Consider the following 19,492-nt stretch of genomic DNA (forward strand, 5'->3'; position numbering starts at 1 on the left):
GAAGACAAAGAAAAAATGTATTGTGTTCATTGCTTGTTCCAGTGTGATTCAGGAGACGAGGACTTTTTTGGAAATCATTTGGATTTTGTGGCGTTTTTATATAAAACCGTATAATTCTCTCTTCGTGTTATGATTCACATTCACACCCAACGAATGTTTGAAACAAAACACTTTTTTCTTTTAGTTCAAATCAGAGCAGAAGCATTCGAATTTGGCTTTGCAACAACAACAACAACAAAACACACACACACACACACACTTAGGTTGCCTGAAAAATGCAAGTCTGTGTTCTATTCCAAGCAACAACAAAAAAAAATGTGGTGTGGCTTGTTTGGAGGAAGAACAATCACACCAACTAATGGAAAGAAAAAAAAACACCCAAACCACTCTGAGCTGCTTTATGGGCACATGGAGACGGATGGTGACACCTCACAGCCGGCGGCGGCGGCAACAACCGGCCATAAGATATTCCACACAGACGTGGTTGATTAGAGAGTAGAAGGATGGAATCAAACAGGATGTTTAAAGTTTAAACACCTTTCTTGGGATATTCACTGAAAAGCACAAAAATCTAGAGGCATTAAAATCAGCTGCAAATCTCCATAATGGACTTATTACAACAAAGAGCAGCATTTAGAGACCGGTTTGGAGATTCAAACTGAGGGATTTGCTTTTGCGTTGCTGTTGGATTAGATTTGGGGAACTGGTGGTCTACACCGACGCAAAAAAAACACACAATTAGTTTCTACCAAGTTTTGTTCGGAGGATTACGGCCGTTCTGGACGACCACACTCAGAAGTCGGGTGAAAAGCTCGGCTGTAATTGAAAGTGACAACACGGGATAATCACTAAAATGTGGGATGGACCATCAGAATGTCTATAATGGGATGCATTCATCAGGTTCCACCCGAATGCACACAAAAAGTGATAACATTAGTTGAATTTAAAAAACTAAGAAAACTTTAGCAAGAGGTTCAAACTTTGTTGGTAAAGATCTACAAATCTGGAGTTTCTCCTCAAAGAATCGCAGAAAAAAACCCTATAAATCGTGTTTACGTGAAGATGTGCGTTAAAAATGACGAATTAAAGGAGCGATTAATTAATCGCTTCATCGACTAAGCAGCGGGCAGCGTCCGGTTCCGGTGGCCGATTCGCCTACGTAACTGTTCTCCATGATTACGGTCATGTGACTCAACCCAAATACACACACTTAATTGATTGGATGTCTATCAGCCAATCACAGTGTCCCACATAATTTAAAGTGGACGGCTCATTTTCAGCAAAAAAATGAAAAATAAATAAAAATATATATTTTGTGTTGTTTATCTCTAAATACATCATTTGTTTTTAAATTGTGTTTAAAAAAAAGACAAGATTGCTTATACAGGTCAAGATATCATATGAAAGATGTATAATATATACATATTTTTAAATGTTAATTGGGTAATGAATAGGGAATACTGTGGTGGTTAATATTTATGACTGGTTCTGATTTGATTTTCTAATGATACAATCAGCGTATAATGCATCCGTCTGATTAAACACAATATTCAAATTGAACGTAGTGGTTTTTTTCTGGAGATATATATTCTGAGGAGCGATGACGAGTTAACCATTCATGAAAAATAAATAAACCTGATTACTTTTGCTCATATTTTCTGTCCATTTGCAATGGAGCGAAAAAAAACAACACATAATAATGCATTTATATATTGTGCTAATGATTTAAGAGTGCATTTGGGGTAATAAATATTTTTGTTTCGAAATCGATGGGTTTGCGTGCACGTGCGCGCACACACACACGCGCGCGCGCACTCACACGCACGCACGCACGCACGCGCACACACACACACACACACACAGTATACAAATGTACAAGTGTACTCCAGGAACCTTCGATCCACAACAAGACCTGAACCGACAGCCTGGTGAACAATCCTGGTTTTACGAGCGGGGCTGCTTCCGACACATGGAGGGGAAAACATTAACCACCACGCTTCAGACTAAACAACGCAACACCTGCCGCAGGTGTAAGGGAGGCGGAGCCTTTTAGAAATGCACTCCACAATACCCCGGAAATCCTTCACACCTGAAGCCCCCCTAGTGAGGGTCGAACCCCCGGCAAACAGAGCACATCATGAGTCCTGCTCATCAGTGATGCACTGACCCAGGATGGACACACACACACACACACACACACACACTAATAGCCCCTCCCCCACACACATCAGCGACTGGTCACCTCGTTTGGGGATCAAAGGCAGTATGTCGTCGTAATCAGTCCTCGCAGCGAGCAACCCCAATAATTCAATTCTATTTCATCAGCCGTGAGCGAGACCACCAGAGGGGTCTGCCTGCAACATTCCTGGGGTCCCGCGGTCCAGGAGTAATCCCATCTCCCAATGACCCCGGGATCAGACTCTAACCCTAACCCCGTAATTGCTCGGAGACCGATTCGGTGTTTTGCAAGCTGACAGAATTTGCGCAGCCTTTGCGGGGGAAGAGGAAAACAAAGACCGACAGAGCTCATTTTCTGAACACGGCGGGGAAGTCAAGCAGAATTAATGACGCCATATATCAAATAATTCCAGACGATCAACCCCCCACTAAACCAGGCCAACGCCACGGAATGTGGACCTGCATCAAAAAGAGTCCAGTGATTCACGTCAACGTTGGATAAGAGTTTTCTACGCTTACGTTTTAATATAGCAAAATAACAATGTCAGTTTCTACGGGGAAACAGGTATACAATAAAACAATGAGGCAGAATATCATATTTCATTGTGCTTTCTGCATCACGCTGTGTGGTTTTGCCTGTGGCATAATAAAATGTTTATTGGGACATACGATAATGAGCTTTTCATATCTTACCGTACCTTTGGTCTCTGGTGGATGGGGATGCTCATCACAGACAAATGAGATCTTTTGAGTGTTGCCGTCTACACCTGCAGGAAACAATTACAGTTGGTGAATTACGACAAAGGCTTTTTTTTTTTTCCAGGGAAACACACAAAATGAAATCTGGCACTAATATTCTGTTAATGAGGAAAGGAAATCAGGACATTGTTCACTCAGAAAAAGAATGCATTCAAGTGTTGAACAATCTGCATCCAGAGATTTATTAGTGGATTTGGTCGGGTGAACAGATAAACGGCCCCGCGGAGACGGATCGCTAGCATGCCGGACACATCGATAACCCTCCAGCTGTCCTGGGAGAACATCAGGAGGTCGACACCGGATAATTCAGCAAAAAAATTATAAAAAAGGTCAAGCCAAAGGCATTTGGTTGCAGTTGGGAAAGCTCCCATGGATTGGCAACTGAACGCCCAATTAAATATATATTTTTTAATTACTACTAAGAATTCAAGGCTCTGCTTCTTCTTTTTTTTTTTTTTAAGATGATGACAAACGAGACGAGGTTGCCTGATGAGATGACACTTCAAAGGCCGTCATTGTCGAACACAACAACAGCTCTAGTGTTTGTAAAAAAAAGAAAAAAAAAAAAAGAAGAAGACACAGTGATCATCTGATTCGTCGGCGGTGTCGACAGCCTTCAGAAGTCACCACGCTCATGTGTGTGTGCGAGTATGAAAGAGGCTTGTTTTTTGAATCAGTGTACAAGGACGTGTTTTTGTTGTCGAAACAAGTGAAAAAGAATCCTGGTAGACGAACTTTATGACTTCTGAATTATGACTCCATCAAAGAGAGACAGACATCAACGTGGCTAACAAAGGCATGGAACTTCGGTATCTCTGGTGATGGATTTTTCTCGCTACAAAGAAGACGTATCATTTCCACAGCGACCGGTGCAAATTTCTTTTTTTGTAGAATCTCCTCATAATAAACCCAACAAAAGGGGCTTTATTTTGTGGTATCATACAAAACAGAAATCCATCATAGATCAGGTTTCTAGACGTATGATCCATCGTAGATCAGGTTTCTAGACATATCATCCATCGTAGATCAGGTTTCTAGACGTATCATCCATCATAGATCAGGTTTCTAGACGTATCATCCATCCTAGATCAGGTTTCTAGACTTATCATCCATCATAGATCAGGTTTCTAGACTTATCATCCATTCTAGATCAGGTTTCTAGACTTATCATCCATCCTAGATCAGGTTTCTAGACTTATCATCCATTCTAGATCAGGTTTCTAGACTTATCATCCATTCTAGATCAGGTTTCTAGACTTATCATCCATCCTAGATCAGGTTTCTAGACTTATCATCCATCCTAGGTCAGGTTTCTAGACTTATCATCTATCGTAGATCAGGTTTCTAGACGTATCATCCATCATAGATCAGGTTTCTAGACGTATCATCCATCGTAGGTCAGGTTTCTAGACTTATCATCCATCCTTGATCAGGTTTCTAGACTTATCATCCATCGTAGATACAGTTTCTAGACTTATCATCCATCGTACATACGGTTTCTAGACTTATCATCCATTCCAGATCAGGTTTCTAGACTTATCATCCATTCCAGATCAGGTTTCTAGACTTATCATCCATCGTAGATACAGTTTCTAGACTTATCATCCATCGTACATACGGTTTCTAGACTTATCATCCATTCCAGATCAGGTTTCTAGACTTATCATCCAATCTAGATCAGGTTTCTAGACTTATCATCCATTGTAGATACAGTTTCTAGACTTATCATCCATCCTAGATACGGTTTCTAGACTTATCATCCATTCCAGATCAGGTTTCTAGACTTATCATCCATTGTAGATACAGTTTCTAGACATATCATCCATCCTAGATCAGGTTTCTAGACTTATCATGCATTCTAGATCAGGTTTCTAGACTTGTCCATCGTAGATCAGGTAGAAATACGACTTTTCCTCTCTAGAGCAGCCTCCATAAACCAGAATGCATTGCAATGGGATTACTGGGATCGACCTGCACATAAAAACCCAACAACTGAAATTCTCAGGCAACGTTCACGTACGCCCCCGGGGGCCTTCTGGAAAGTCATTCTGGGAAATGAAGGCAACTTCTTACTGAATTAGAAGGTAATGAGGCAGCTTCAGGGGGGAACAAAAAGGTCAATTAGAGCCACTCCATTAGAATTAAAATCACTCATCCGTTGTTACAGATCTGCAACTGTGTGAGAGAACGGCGGGTAGAATTTTATTGTTTTTGAAGCATGAATGCAACCGGCAGAAGTTAAAATGTTAATGTCGGGGATGTAAACGGACTACAACGGCGCCGGCGGATGATGTTTCGTAGTCTCGTTTAGCCGATTGTCTTTTTCCCACCAAGACGTGTGAAAGCTTCAGGATTCACCAGAGGGGTTCGTAGCGACACATTTCATATCGGAGAACAAAACATTCTGTGTCAACCGACAGACTTTATTTATCAACTTCCAGACGAGTAATTTACAAGGTTCTTCCTTTCAAACTCTACTCTCTTTTAATCTATGAAAACTTGAAGTGAGAGTGACGGGCTTTGATTACGCCGGTGACATTTTTCTCACCTGCAGGTAAATATATTTGGTTACTTACAGTCTATCCTAAACTGCCAAACAAAAAAATGTTGTAATAGTATAAAGTATCTGCTCACCTTCAAAATAAAAGACCACACGTCTGAGGCAGCAGACGGAAACGGGATCGAACGCTCGTTCATCATGCTTTGCTGACTCACGTCCAACTTAATAGTCTACAGAACATGATTTTGACTGCATTTTTCCTTTAAGATGAAAAATGGTCATGTATTTTTTGTTCCGTACCCCCCCTACAAAAAAAAAAAAAAAATCAGATTTCCATTGTGATGATTGTGCAGGAACGGAAACAGCTAGCTTGCCAAATGTTCCTCAAGAGGATGATAAAAGACAGTCGCCCGCTGATATGAAACCAATTCTTTCCACCATCAGTTTATGGAGCTAAAAAGCGGCTGCTGTTGCACGGGGAGCGAGTTCTGACATATGGTTGTTTATGTGCCGCTGCCAAAACAGCACCGAGAACTCTCATTTAAAGTTGCAGATATTTAAAGAAGAGCTAATGAATATTACCTCGAAATACATCGTTCTGCTTTTGTATAATTGCAATTTAAACACCCATAATGCAACTTCTAATGGCATACTCTGTATAAGTAGAATACTTTTTTTATATTGAGCAGCGACGTAAACAAAACCTGTATCTTTTATTTTTTTTAACTAGAAAAATAGTTGAAACCCCCGTAGGAAAAATGTTTACTTTGCCATGAAATTAGAGATGTTTCTCCATTAACTCCCTCATTAAATTCTCCCTATATATATTTATATTAAGTCTCCTCTTCCTCTAATTAACTACTCGCAGTTCCATAATGAAAAACATGCAGATTTGAGTCAAAAAAGAAAGTCACGATTGAATATTTAAAGTGAGAAACCGCCTTACTGATAAGTTAGAGATAAAGACTTCAATAAAAAAGTGAAAGATAATGCCTAAAATTAAATTTAAAAAAAACGTAAGGATAAATGTAGAACAATTAAACTGTGAATAATAAAAAAAATATATATATTAACACAGAAACTGCTCTCATTAATTTTACATAAAAAGCAGGAAAATAACTAAATAACGGAGAGAAAAAAGGAAAAAGTAACACCACGGCAATTATTGCAAAGTCGTCAAATTGAAACCACGGCAATAAATCATCTGCGTAATTATCGATTGATTGAAGGAGCTATCTAACTGTGAAAAACACTCGGAAGCACAATGCATCAACTTTAATGGCGTTTCTTAATCAGGACGCTCGGCAATCAGTGGAGACCAATTAAGGCCAGAGAGATAGAGACCCGCCATTAATAATCAAACCGCTTCTCTCACATTGCCTCCATTCTCAGAAGGAGTGTTGCTAAGTACCACTAATGATTTCAGGGTGAAGGTCTTTAAAAAAAATGTTATTTAAAAATCTCAGATTTTTGCGATATGACCATGAAAACAAAAGGCGAGGGCTTTGTGTCTGCAGGGTGGAGAATGACTTCTGACTGCTGGAACGACGGCTTCAAGATTCCTTTCTCGTAAAAATCAGAAAATGTTTGCAGCCAATGAATTCATGTCCAAAGGGGGGAGGGGGGGGGGAGGGAGGTACGCCTCTCTTTGCAAATGCTGAGAAACCGAAAAAGTCTGTTCTGGAAAAAGCTCTAAAATGACAGAAGGCCCGGAGGCTTGGAGCGAAATGACAAAACTATATCTTTACAATGCCACCCTCCTCTTATTAACATTACGGACGCTTTTTATCTCTGTGTGTGTTTGAATACAAGAAACCAGCTGGACTGCAACACACAAACTATACGAGGTGCAGCAGAGACCGAGGGGGGGGGGGGGGGGGTTGCCCTTCATGTCCGTCCAAGCAGGAGTTTACTTTGCTCTGATTTTTTTTCAGTTCCTTGGCTGCAGATATGAGCGGCGACTCAAGTCCACTCCATCGAGCCGTGAGGATGTCAAGAGAGGTTAAGTGACTCGGTTTATTTGAGCACAACATCCGTGTGACTGTCTTTTTGATTGTCTGTCACACACACACACACACACACACACACACACACGTACACGTACACACGTACACACACACGTACACACACACACACACACACACACACACACACACACACACACACACACACACACACACACACACACACACACACACACACACACACACACACACACACACACACACACACAGCTTTTCTGATATTTCATGACACTTTGATCAACTGAATGTCCGCGTACGATTTCAGACAAAACAAACCTGCAACTAAAAACACATTAATATTCGTCTCCAGGCGTCGAGCGGTAATTATTTCATACAATTAATGACCCCTGGTCATTGTGCTGCAGGTATTTATTCCGGGAATGTCTGCTGCCAAGCTGAATTAATCAGCGGAGGAGTACATGCATCACAGCATTGGGTGTTTTTAGAAGCTGCTGGAGAATCCACGCCGGCTTCAGCAAACAGGTTGTTAATAGGAGTCTAACACACACACACACACACACACACGTGATTTATGTATCCTCTTAACTGAAACGCCACCTTTCAGCTCACGGCGTTGGGAGTATGTAAATCGTGGGCGTGGCGTTATGTACACTTCCATTAAATGAGAAAACCATTTACATATTCATGCGTTTACTGGGAGATGACTGGTTTTGCTGGTTTTACTGCAGAATGAGGCGATCTGATGGCGGAGAGATAAAGAAGCAGCAAGAAAAAGGAAAGGACCCGTCAGTTCTGGTTGTTCTTTATGATGTTTGATGGATTTCAGGAGGTTACCGGGAAAGCCTGCTCCATCTCAGATATTTCAGATTTTTAGACGAGACAAAATGACAAAGAAATCAAGGCATTACTGCAGCATATAAAACAATAAATCAAATGACAGAGCTCAAAGTTGTATCGGTGAGGTGAACCGGTGAACTTTGTTTTCCCTCAAGTCATTTAAAGTCTGCTTCGCCTCAAGTGGATCGAGTTTCAAGTTCGACAAAACCACCTGGAAACCTCTCCCTCTTTTGAATAAGCTGCCTCTTCTCCTCAAGGCGGATTCAATTATTCAATATCAAATAAATTATTACATAATACACCGGTGTGTCCTTCTGAGGGCCATTGCACTCTCAAATTCTATTCAGCTTTTTCGTATTTTTTTTAAACCCGCTGCAGACATACCGAGAATACATTTTATTATAGATGATGTTTATTCCGAAGTAGAGATAAGATAGTAAAAATACACCTTATTAAAATGACTAAGGTTCATAAAAGAGCCGCCGGGGGAGCTGTGGCTTTTTCTGAGAGCCGCCGAGCAGATATCCTCCGGTAGCCGGGCGTTAATGGGGCCGATGCATAAACACCGAAATAAAAGCTACAAGATGGAATTGATCCTCCGTGTCCCCTCCATCCAAGGAGCAAACCTGCAGTGTCATCATATGGGGCTAACAGGCTTAACCTGCCCCCTGTGGAGCCCCCCCTCCCCCCACAGAGTCCAAACTAACCCCCCCTCCCCAAACATGTCAAGTGAATTTAAACACTTCATGTGGGTGTTAGAATAATGGTAATGGCTTTAATTTCTCTTCTCAGAAAAAAAGGGTTTATTTGTCCAGGAAACCCAAATACCGCATGATATTTGTTTTTGTTTTTTAAAGCTATGAACATATAGAGAATATTAAAGGGCCAGTGCGGGTGATTTTCAGTGCTTCCACATTCAGTGTCCTTCAGTAGAGCTGCAGCAGTGAAGAAAAAATAAATAAAAAACAGATTTTAGCCGGCGAAAAGAAAAGCTCATCTCAAACAATCAATACTTCGTTTAAGCGTACACTACACTGGTTTATTCGCCGGCCGCTTTTCCAACGGGGAGCTGAGCTGAAACTTATCTACGCCATCCCGACTCTGTAGATACATTTCACTTTCGGTCCAGTTCCTTGCTGGCGTACACTTAAACCCATATTGATTATTTAAGGTGGGCCTTTGTTTTTTAGTTGTAGAAAAATACTTTTTTTTCTCCGGACTGGGAGCCGTCTGCCATCTACTGAAGGTGAACGTCCCTTTAAAAGGCCGCAGTTACACTTTGACACACAACACATGGATATATTACACTGTTTCCCTTATAGAAAATAATGCATCACTGATCAGGTGCAATGATTTACATTATGTGTCATAATTATGCAGTTGAAATTAATTCATGCATAACATTTGTTTGGCGCTTTAAAAGACGAGACATATGCAAATTAATCCAACTTAATGGGCGACCCTGTATATATACTAGGGGTGAGTATTGGCAAGAACCTCACGATACGATACGTATCACGATATCACGATATTTTAATATAAATAAAGATGAAAACACAAGTACCTGTATATGTACATCAGATGATATCGATCAGAGGACAAATTGAGTCAAAACTAATTCATTTAAAAGAGCCTCTCCATTTTATTAATTCCCATGAAATTCACTGGAATAAATATTGAAAATAAAATGAAAAAGGATCAAGTACTGCATTCACAACACGTCTTAACATGAATATTTTTTGAGTTGAAAAATCGATATTGTATTGGGTTGCAAAGTATCGCGATATATTGCCGTATCGATATTTTTTACCCACCCCTACTATATAAATATATGTTATTAAAATGCATCCAATGAAGGTTCAAAACACTCCACATGATATACAATTACATCTACATGCTTCATAAACAGTCCCATTATATACAAACAAAAACTCCAATCAAATGTGATAGAAAAAGTCTCAGAATAAAAAACGTATTTTTTTTTTTTAAAACGGCACAAACTAACATTCAGAAAGCGGACCGGCTCAAATCTCCACAGATGTGGGAGGTTCGCAGCTTAGTGCATTCTGGGAGCGTTTGGGTATCTGAACGGGCTTTTTTAGAAATATGATAGCAGCATCACTGGCCCTTCTGTGTTCAAGAGAGTTAGTGAAGAGACTGCCTTTCATAGTTCACTGATCTCTAAAGAGCTGGGGGAAAGCTCGGCGTTCGCTCGTGGCCTTTTGCCCCCCCGGTGTACATTAGCAAGTGTATCACGCTTTGTAATTTCAACCTCGGATGCTAAATATTCAGCAGGACACGTTTATTTAGAGAAACGAGTTCACACAACGAGGAAAGCAGGAGACGGAAAAAAACCTTTAAAATGTTTGAAGCAAGAACAAACTCATAACAGTATTTCTGTATTAAGGGATTCACTTCAAATTAGAAACAGTATGTTATTTACAGCTTTTGTTTTGAAAGCACCTGATGGTGAAATAAACGATAACCTCATCCTTTCACTAAAACCTCCTTCATCATCATCCCGATATCAAAGCCAGACGCGACGCGGCCGACTCGAGGCGGATCAAGCATTCTCTCCACTATCGAACCTTGTGATGCGCTTTTGAACGCGGCCGCGACATCATGAAATTCCACCGTGATCAATGACAGAACCGGATGTCTCTCGAGTTATAACTCAGCTTTTGCTCCCGGCGCCACTTCAGAGCAATTAGCCGGCCGCCGGCGAAAGCCTGGACGCGGCTGTTGGCTGGTGTCTCCGGCTGGTGAAGATAATCTAAGTTCGCCACTTCACCTACTTGAAATGAAAAAAGAAAGGGAGGGGGGGAGGACCGCCTTGATAAGCATGCTGCACTCAGCTACCTGTGTGCACCACTTATGTGGCTGCAGCAATGGCTCCATTTCTTGATGCAATGCCTGCTGGGAGAATCGGCTTCGAGTGGAAAACAAAAAACAAGCATCGAGTAAACAAGTGGGTTGACGCCTCGACCCAAGACGAAGAACCGGGTCGGGCTGGAAAACTGGTATTCCTTACCAAGAACCATCACAACCAATACATCTTAATAGTAGTTTTTAAAATCTCAGAGTATGAAAATGTTGTAATTTTTGCCTTAAACGTATAATTATGTTATATAATTACTTATTTATTTATAAAAGCTGATACTACACGTCATTCTTTGAATGTAAAGCATCATACAAGAAGATAAAGCTGGTTAGCTTAGCATTAAGACTGAAAACAGGAAGGGGGGGGTGGGCTAGCCGGGCCCTGTTTAAGGTAGCAAAATCCCCCTAGCAACGTCTCTAAAGCTCAACATTCAACACAAGAAGATATCAGTCTTCAATATGGCTGTTCTTTAAAGTATCACTATGAGTTATTATTTCACCAACAATTATGAAATATGCTGCCGGAGCTCCAACCCCCCCGCCTTTAGCTTTTAGCCGTGGTTATAATTAGTTTCATACATCTGTGTGCTCGCTGCAGTGAATCGACATGGTGCACTCCTGGTTCAAGAGGCTCTCGCTGTATTCTCGTGGATTAAGTGCCATCTGAAAGTCACAAACAAAAGAAATTCTTCTCCTTTGACGTTTTGAGGTTGAAAAGGCGTCGACAAAGAAAGAAAGAAGCTACGGCAAAGTCAGTACAGGTAGCTGAAGCTAGGCCGTGAAAACAGGATTTTAATACTAAAATGTCATCGGCGTAAAAGAGGAGAATTTGATCACAACCAGCAGCTATATTAAAGTGGTGCAGATGACTGCAGACCCCCCTCCTCTCCCCTCGATCCACTGAGTGTTTTCTAACCAAAAATACAAAGAACAGCTTCCACACGCTAGGATCTAACACTCAATTAAAATAGAGTGTGAGATCCTGGCGTGTGGAAGCTGTTCATTGTACCCATGTATGTGCGACTATCGGCCCTCCTGCTGCTCACAACCAAGACTTTAGCAAAAAAGGTGAGTGGTGGACGACAAAGGAAGGGACGTTTGCATTACAGTTCAACTCTACGCAGAATAAACGTGCATGACAGCGTGCAAATGCGACATACAGTTGCTCGTTAATTTTTTTGATTCGGGGTCCAGATTGGTGGTCTAATACACAAACTGATCCACAATCAGAGAAAGTTCCGGCTACAATCACACGTTCATATTTGTCGCCTTTTGGAGAGTGGCTGCAAATGAACAGAAGCATTCTAAGTGGAAAAAAACAAGATGGTGGACGAAGCATCATCTACGTTCATCCGACTGAGAACCTGGCGTCTTTTTCCCCCCCCGATCGGGTCTGTCAAGGAGCTTCTGTTCTCTGGACCGCTTTAAACCACACACCATCACCGACTTCCTCCCAGGACCGGAACGAACCGTTTTTATCCGTTTAAGGACAGTACCTTCCATACCTTTCTTTGTTCGCATTTACAGGGCTGGGCGATACGGAAGGAAAAATCTAGTCTTTTTCAACCAAATACCTCAGTTGGGACGATGCGGTTGGGTCAACTGTTGGTGCTTTCACTAAATATATTCACACAGCGAGACAAATAATCATCAGTAATGTGGATCCGATGACGAAACAGTCAAAAGGACGCAGCCTTTAAAACCAGCAAAAATCCAAAACCTAAGATCTCGTCTGATATCGCGATGTTGATATAATAATCGATAATCTGCCAGCAATAACACATTTAAAAACCCCAACTCTGCTGCAATACACTCTCCTGGAAGAGAAAACCTGAGACTATGAAAAGAAAAAAGTGAATAAACGGCCTTGAGCTACAGCGTTGTACTTTACCGTCCATAACAACGGGGGGCTGTGTGGCGCTTGGCCTCTACTAATGGGATAAATGCCTCGGGGTCATTTTCTGAATGAATTCCTCGGGCCAAAGCGGCTCCCCGGGCCAACAGGAACCACGTCTGATGCCGAAGGATCATCTCTGATTGAGTTTATTGTTCAAAACTGGACAATCCTTCAGCGGAGGTGATGCTTGCCTGACAACGAGAACACACACACACACCTCTGTGTACTGCATCTACACTGAGCGCTTATTCTAAATATGTAGTGACAATTCTCCATCACGTGGAGCCGCTGAGGCGAGGAAGACCTCGGCTAAACGGACCCCCCCCCTCCTCGGCTCGGGAGGCAAAACGCATCATCTTACCTCATTGAGTGGCGAGCCGCCTGCCTGTTCAGGAAAGGACTAGGACTAAAGCCCCTTAATCCCCGCCTTGATTCACGACAGCCTGCTAGGTTTTTTTCTCCAAATGTCATCAGCTGGGGAAGTGTGTCCTCGCTGCTGCCCCACACGTTAATACAGAAACAACAGGAAGGACATGCTATCTATTTATATGTTGGGGTAGTTCCACGCTCACGCTCGTAAAACAGGCATCAGTGAGGACGGACGGGTTTTTAGGAGGGAGATGATCATGAATCACGCTAAATATGGACCTCAGATTAAACGATGAGCAGCAAGCTCGCTCTTCCACCGATGCCAGGCAATAAAAATGAAACACACTGCTCGCCGTGGTGTGGTGGGGGTGGTGGTGGTGGGGGGAGAGCGAGGGGCGTTTCTGAAAGGACGGATTCATCTGTAACTTTCTGCATTGGAAAAAAAAAAAAAAAAAAGCACAGTGCACCCTTCCAACAAGCCAGTGCTCTGCTTTCCACCAGGCGAAGAAAGAGGAGGGGGGACACGGCCGTCACTGGAACGGCAGATGGGACTGGTGGTGATGAGTAATGCTTTGTTGTCTGCAGGAGGAGGCATTTCTGCACGCCGCAGGCTACAAGTTATGTACTGTACATCTGTAGGGTGTAAGAATAGGACTTTATAAATACACGTGGACGCGTTTGCACAGCACAATTGGGATGGTGCACTTGTGATATGCATGGGGATTGCTGAATTTGGAGTATTCATGGTATGCAAACCAGCAGTACATGAGTTCACTTTAATCTGCACCTTATTATTAAAGAATTAATTAGTTTCTTAGTGGTTTTATTCTCCATCAATGCTTTTTAGAAAACGTCAACAACAGCTCGTCCTTGGTTGCCGACCTTTACTGACCATTCCTTCCCATTTCTTAAAGCTTCTGTCACAAGTTAGTTTTCTCTTTTCTTGCAGGAGCGCGTGCGCACAGCGTGCACGCGCGCACACACACACACACACACACACATACAGCATTCACTCGGCTGTGGATCCTCTGCTAGGAGGTGATGGCAGTGAAGCTGCTCATCCTCTCATTCATTCGTGTCCGCGTCTGAAACTCCGGCCACACAAAGCACGTCACGCACACGGAGCGTGCAATGAGAGTGACGCCGACGGAGCGCTTACCTCCGCGGTGGCTCGCTGCTCCGGTCCCCCCCTCCACCTCCTCCTCCACCTCCTTCCTTCCCGTTCTTCACGGCGTCCGTCCTTGTTTCGCTTGCGTCGCTGCTGCTGCTGCTGCTGCTTTATGTATGAATGCTGTCTTTATCCCGCTGTTGCATTTTACAGCACACACACAAAAAAGAAAAAAAAAGAAGGAAAGGAAAGGAGCGGCTGTCGTGCTGGTCGGTATAAGTCGCGCGTCCGTGCGCCGCTCTGCGCGTCACCTCCAGGACTTGGCACACGCGTCACTCTCTCCGCTTCTCCCTGCGCGGCGGCGGCGGCGGCGGCGGATCCTGAGATGTGAAGCTACTGCTGCTTGGACGGGGCTGGCACACCGTGTGGCCACTTTTTCTCCCGGTGCCGCTCCTCCCCTTCCACTTCGGTGTGTTGGTCCACACACAAGCCCTACAGCGCCTCCCACCTGCCAATGCGCGCTATTGCACAATAAAGTAGTGCTGCAAAAAAGGGGGTGGGGGTGTCCTGGGATCATCCGAGGTTCCCACATCGATATTAGGTGTTGTTTTTAATTCTCCACTCCAATAAGAGTGTCATTTTAAATCAGTAAAAACATTCCCATGGGCGATGAAGGAGTGCCCAAGAAAAAAAGCTTTTAGCGGGGGTCACGACCTCTTCAAACGGCCACCAACACTGGTTGTTGTTCATTTCTTTGGCCCTGCAGGATCCAGATCAGGACTGCTGTTACAGCCCGCCTGGTAGTTTAAATGCTGGCTGTAAATCAGCCCCCCCTCCCCTTGATTAGATGGCTTGAATGGAAATCAACAGGGCTCCTCCAAATCACCCAAATGTGTCCTTTGTGCTTACCTAACCGCTTTCCCCCTACGAGGGATTATGTGGAGGGAAGGACAATCATGAGTGCAGCAGTGTGTCGTAAAATAAAAAAGCACAGCATTGTCGCACTTCAGGTTTCCCGCCTCTCGAAGTCACTTAAAGCTCTTTTTAATGGGTTTTTAATTAGACATTGCATCATATGTGAATTCTGAAGGCAGTCTTGCACTTGTCTTATCTAGGACAAAGCCCAGGTGTAAACAATGAAACTTCTTTTTACCTTTTAGATCGTCCGTCAGCTCAGGAATCACCAAAGGAAACGTCCAATCCACTCCTGTGTAGCTCCGCCCCTTCTTCGACCTGAGCAGGGGTCCAATTAGCCTCGAGTGATTCGTTTTCAGGGTCCCGGCTCGCCGTCACGACAGCACAGAGCTACCGCTGACGTTATTAGCGGGCTGCAAACGCCTGTGATGTTTCTACTGTGACAAATCAAAAATCAAATTAGAAAAAAGACTAAGCTGCAATTCTGTTCACACACACATCCGACGCTGGGTTTACGTTACGTGGTGTTTTTGCAAGACGCGCAAGTGTGATTTAATTAGCCGGAGTAATTGAAAACACCTGCGTGGATGTGCAGAGCCGTTCATTTGCATAATACCTACAATGGATGTAGTAGAAAGTACAAAAGTCTCCCAAAATATTATAGTTTTTGGTCTATATGTGCCTTTTTATAGTTTATAGCTACATATATTACATATATTACGGTAAACTGTGTTTGGAAGGGAGGCATCTTCCCCCATGATACTTCTTTTTACTGTTTAACACCTTGAAAAAGGGAACCCAAACTGTTTGACGTACATCTAGAAGTGTGTAAGTGGTGTTATTTTACAGAAGTACTTTGAATAGTGAAGTTCTCAGCCGTAGCAGTATAAACACCATTTTCACCAGCGTACAAGTTAAGTACATGCACGGCGAAATAAAAAGATATAAAAAAGAATTCTTGAGTGCTCCCCAGAACTCCCCAGATATCCAACGTTTCATCAAAATGTCACACTTGGCAGAACAGATTGAGGGCCTTATCTTTATTTGGGTGGAATGTTATTTTGCAGTAATTTCAGAAGTCTTCCACCTGTTCCTTTCAGCCAGTCAGCGTCAGTGTAAGACGCTGTGCAATGGTGTGTGGTAGAGCTGCCTAATCTGAGCCAGCAGGTACTGGTTTGAATTATAAAAATAATAATAATTATTATTATTTTGTAAAATAATAATAATAAGCCTATATCTGAGATCTTACCCTATATATACATTATTTATTTGTGTTTCTTTTTTGTTGTTGCTTGAATTCCCCTTTTTAAATAGAAACAGGTAGATTATTATATTTTTTTGTTTTTGGGAAATACATTTAAACACAAATACATACATGGAACAAAACAAAACATGGTTCATCATCTATTACAACGTGAAATACTGCATATCATAATACAATAGAGAAAGGGAGTGAATTAGCAGGGCTAATACACTGCGGAGCTGTGCATTGTGGGAGTTGTTGTTTTCCTTCCACATGCACCAAATTTCTCGGTCAAGAAGTCACCAAATTCATAATGTCTTTTACACTGTTGGCTGAGGGAGATGAGTCCCAGAGGCTCACCTGCAGTTCCATCTACCACCAGAGAGGCCGCTACAAGCAACGCATCTCAAATCTTACATACTGCCTCTTTAAACACATAGTTTAAGACTATAAATGTCAAAGGGAAAGGTGCATATTCTCTGTAATGCTCTTGTTTTGTGCGTTTTCTAAACTTGTTGTGTTTTCATAGGTTATTGTGTAATTACTCACCTGGCGTGCCAGCGATTCTACCGGTGATCTTTCCTCCTCCGCCCTAGATGTGACACAAAAACCTGGAGCCTGTAAACAACATTAATTGGGCTCAGGGGGCAATCTGGGCCCAAAACACACATCTATGTGTTGAACTATCATTTCATGTTGGTGGTGGTGGATTTATACTTCGGTATAATCCAGAGGAACAGAAAAAGAAGTTTACAAAAAAAAAAAGAAACAAATAAAAATGTTAGACAACTGTTGTAGGGCTTGGTGCCAAAAGAAACCTCTTCTGTTCTTGGCTGATGCCTGCGTTCTCTCCCACAGACTATCAATCCCCTTTCTATCTATGTATCTGTATCTATTATTTACTCCAGAATCAGACTGTATATCAGCCTGGTTTTACCTTGACGTCCATGCTACTTGTTTTACCGGCTTCGCACAGGGCTTTTTTACGGTCGGAGTATATCAGTGTCAAACAGCGTGTCTTCCTCTGCAACGTTTCTATGATCCCGGTGGTTTGTATCGTGCCAAAGCTTGTCAGCCGAACATGGCGTGGTGCACTGTCTTCTTTTGTGTCTAGAATAAGTCTTTGTGCAACCTTTGCACTTTTAACTGGTGTGGGGGGGAATGTGATCCAGACGGGCAGCGAAATATAGCTGTCAATAAATGGAGATCTACAGCGACTGACTGCCAATATAAATAAACTTGGTGTTCCTCCTGTAAATTTATGCAAAATGGAAGGAAACTCAGTCTGAAATTCAAATCTAGAACTTATATTCTGTTTTATTAAACAACTATAGCGCAAAAAAAAAAAGGATTACATGCTTTATCCGTAGGGGGGGATCCAATTCTGCCAGACTCTTTTAAAGAATATCAACATAAATTGCAATGAAATTTAAGATTTGGAGGATACAAGGTTTTCAATTAATTTCAGCTGTAGGCATGTGTTTATTGCAAAGCCCAGCCTATATTTTTTTAATTTTGGAGAATAACAAGCAGCTTGAATCATTCAGATAAACTTTTGCAGATGTACGATGTCTTCAGCGGTTAATAGCGAAGTATATTATTGACCCTCGTGTATTGTTTTAAGTAGAATTACAGAAAAGGGGAGAGTCAACACATTTATCCTATTAGAAGGAAATGAAGCAGACAGTGAGTCTGTGTTGATCCATTATGAAATCCATATCTGTCTGGGAAATGAAAACGCCATAGCTTCAATCTCCGAACCACTTCTTCTGCTGTAAATCACAACTCTGACCACCGGGGCCGAGCTGCTTCTTTTTTTTTATTTTAATGATTAATTAGCTGCTTGGAAGAATGAACGTCTTTTCGAAAGGCTTCACAGCAACAACAAAAGCACACTGAGTCCAGCTACATTTATCTTCTGACTCTGCGGAGCAGCAATGCCACGCTTTTTGTTTTTTCAGAAATGCAAATGTTGTTGGCGGAGGGCCTTCGGGTGCAGGTACTTGGCCCGCGTTAAATCATAATGACATTTATGCCGCTCTGCCCTCTGAAAGCTATCAAAGTATTTCCCGCCTCGTCTTTGTTTGAGACAGATTTCTGTGATGTAGAACATTTGCTCCCGTCTTGCAGGATGTTCCTCATCTCCCGTCCTCGTCTGGGGAGGGGGAAAGGCCGCTACGTGGCTGAACGCCCGCCATTCTTCGCCGCGGCGTTCAAAGTGGCTTCTTATATGGATGGAATGTGAATTAAATTGCCACTCCTGTGACGATAAAAGCCCCACAAATTGATCGCAACGTGATGCCAGCAGGTTTCTGCGGTTTTGAGGCGTGAACTATTGTATCGTGCTCCAGATGCCTGGAAACCAAAAACAATTAACGGCCCTACTTCCTGTTAGAGATGACCACAGACTCACACTCTCCGGCTGCCGCAGGTGGCGAAAGGCTCTCTTCCAATTAGCAAAGTCTAATTACATCACATCTCTGCAGAGTTTGTGTGCAGCGTCTGATTGTCTCATGTTTCTTTGCAGAGCGTGAACTGATCAACGCTGCAGAGCGACCGGCGGGGGTCAAGGGACGCCGCCTCGTTTTCTTACTTGGCTCCGTAAATTGGCGAGATGAGTTTTAAAGTGCTGGAAATGATCACTCAACAGGCTGCTTTGTTTACGCGAGATTGAAAAAGGCAACAACTGCTACGGCTCGGTGACAGCAATGCAGATTTCTCTAGTCAGACACAATTAACTGTTAAATTAAATTAACAAATTGTGCAAAAAGCTGCTATAATCAGTATTTATCAGCAGGCTTCCATTTCAACCCCTTGCTTT

General features: G+C 42.5%; 1 protein-coding gene across 2 annotated transcripts in view; it reads right to left on the bottom strand.

The window, feature by feature from the left end:
• The window catches only part of klhl29 (kelch like family member 29), a 193,622-nt gene extending 178,722 nt beyond the window's left edge, over positions 1–14,900 (bottom strand). Inside the window, exons 1-2 of one of the 2 annotated variants that reach the window (XM_084030725.1) lie at positions 14,565–14,900; positions 2,877–2,945 (exon numbers count right to left, since the gene is read on the bottom strand). The gene's annotated coding sequence lies outside the window, so the exon portion shown is untranslated. Of the gene's footprint in view, positions 1–2,871; positions 2,946–14,564 lie in introns of both variants that reach the window. The other variant, XM_084030726.1, reaches the window with a different exon arrangement.
• Between the last annotated feature and the right edge of the window lie 4,592 nt (positions 14,901–19,492).

Source organism: Eutrigla gurnardus, assembly GCF_963514095.1.
Source record: "Eutrigla gurnardus genome assembly, chromosome: 16".
NCBI classification, from domain to species: Eukaryota; Metazoa; Chordata; class Actinopteri; order Perciformes; family Triglidae; genus Eutrigla; species Eutrigla gurnardus.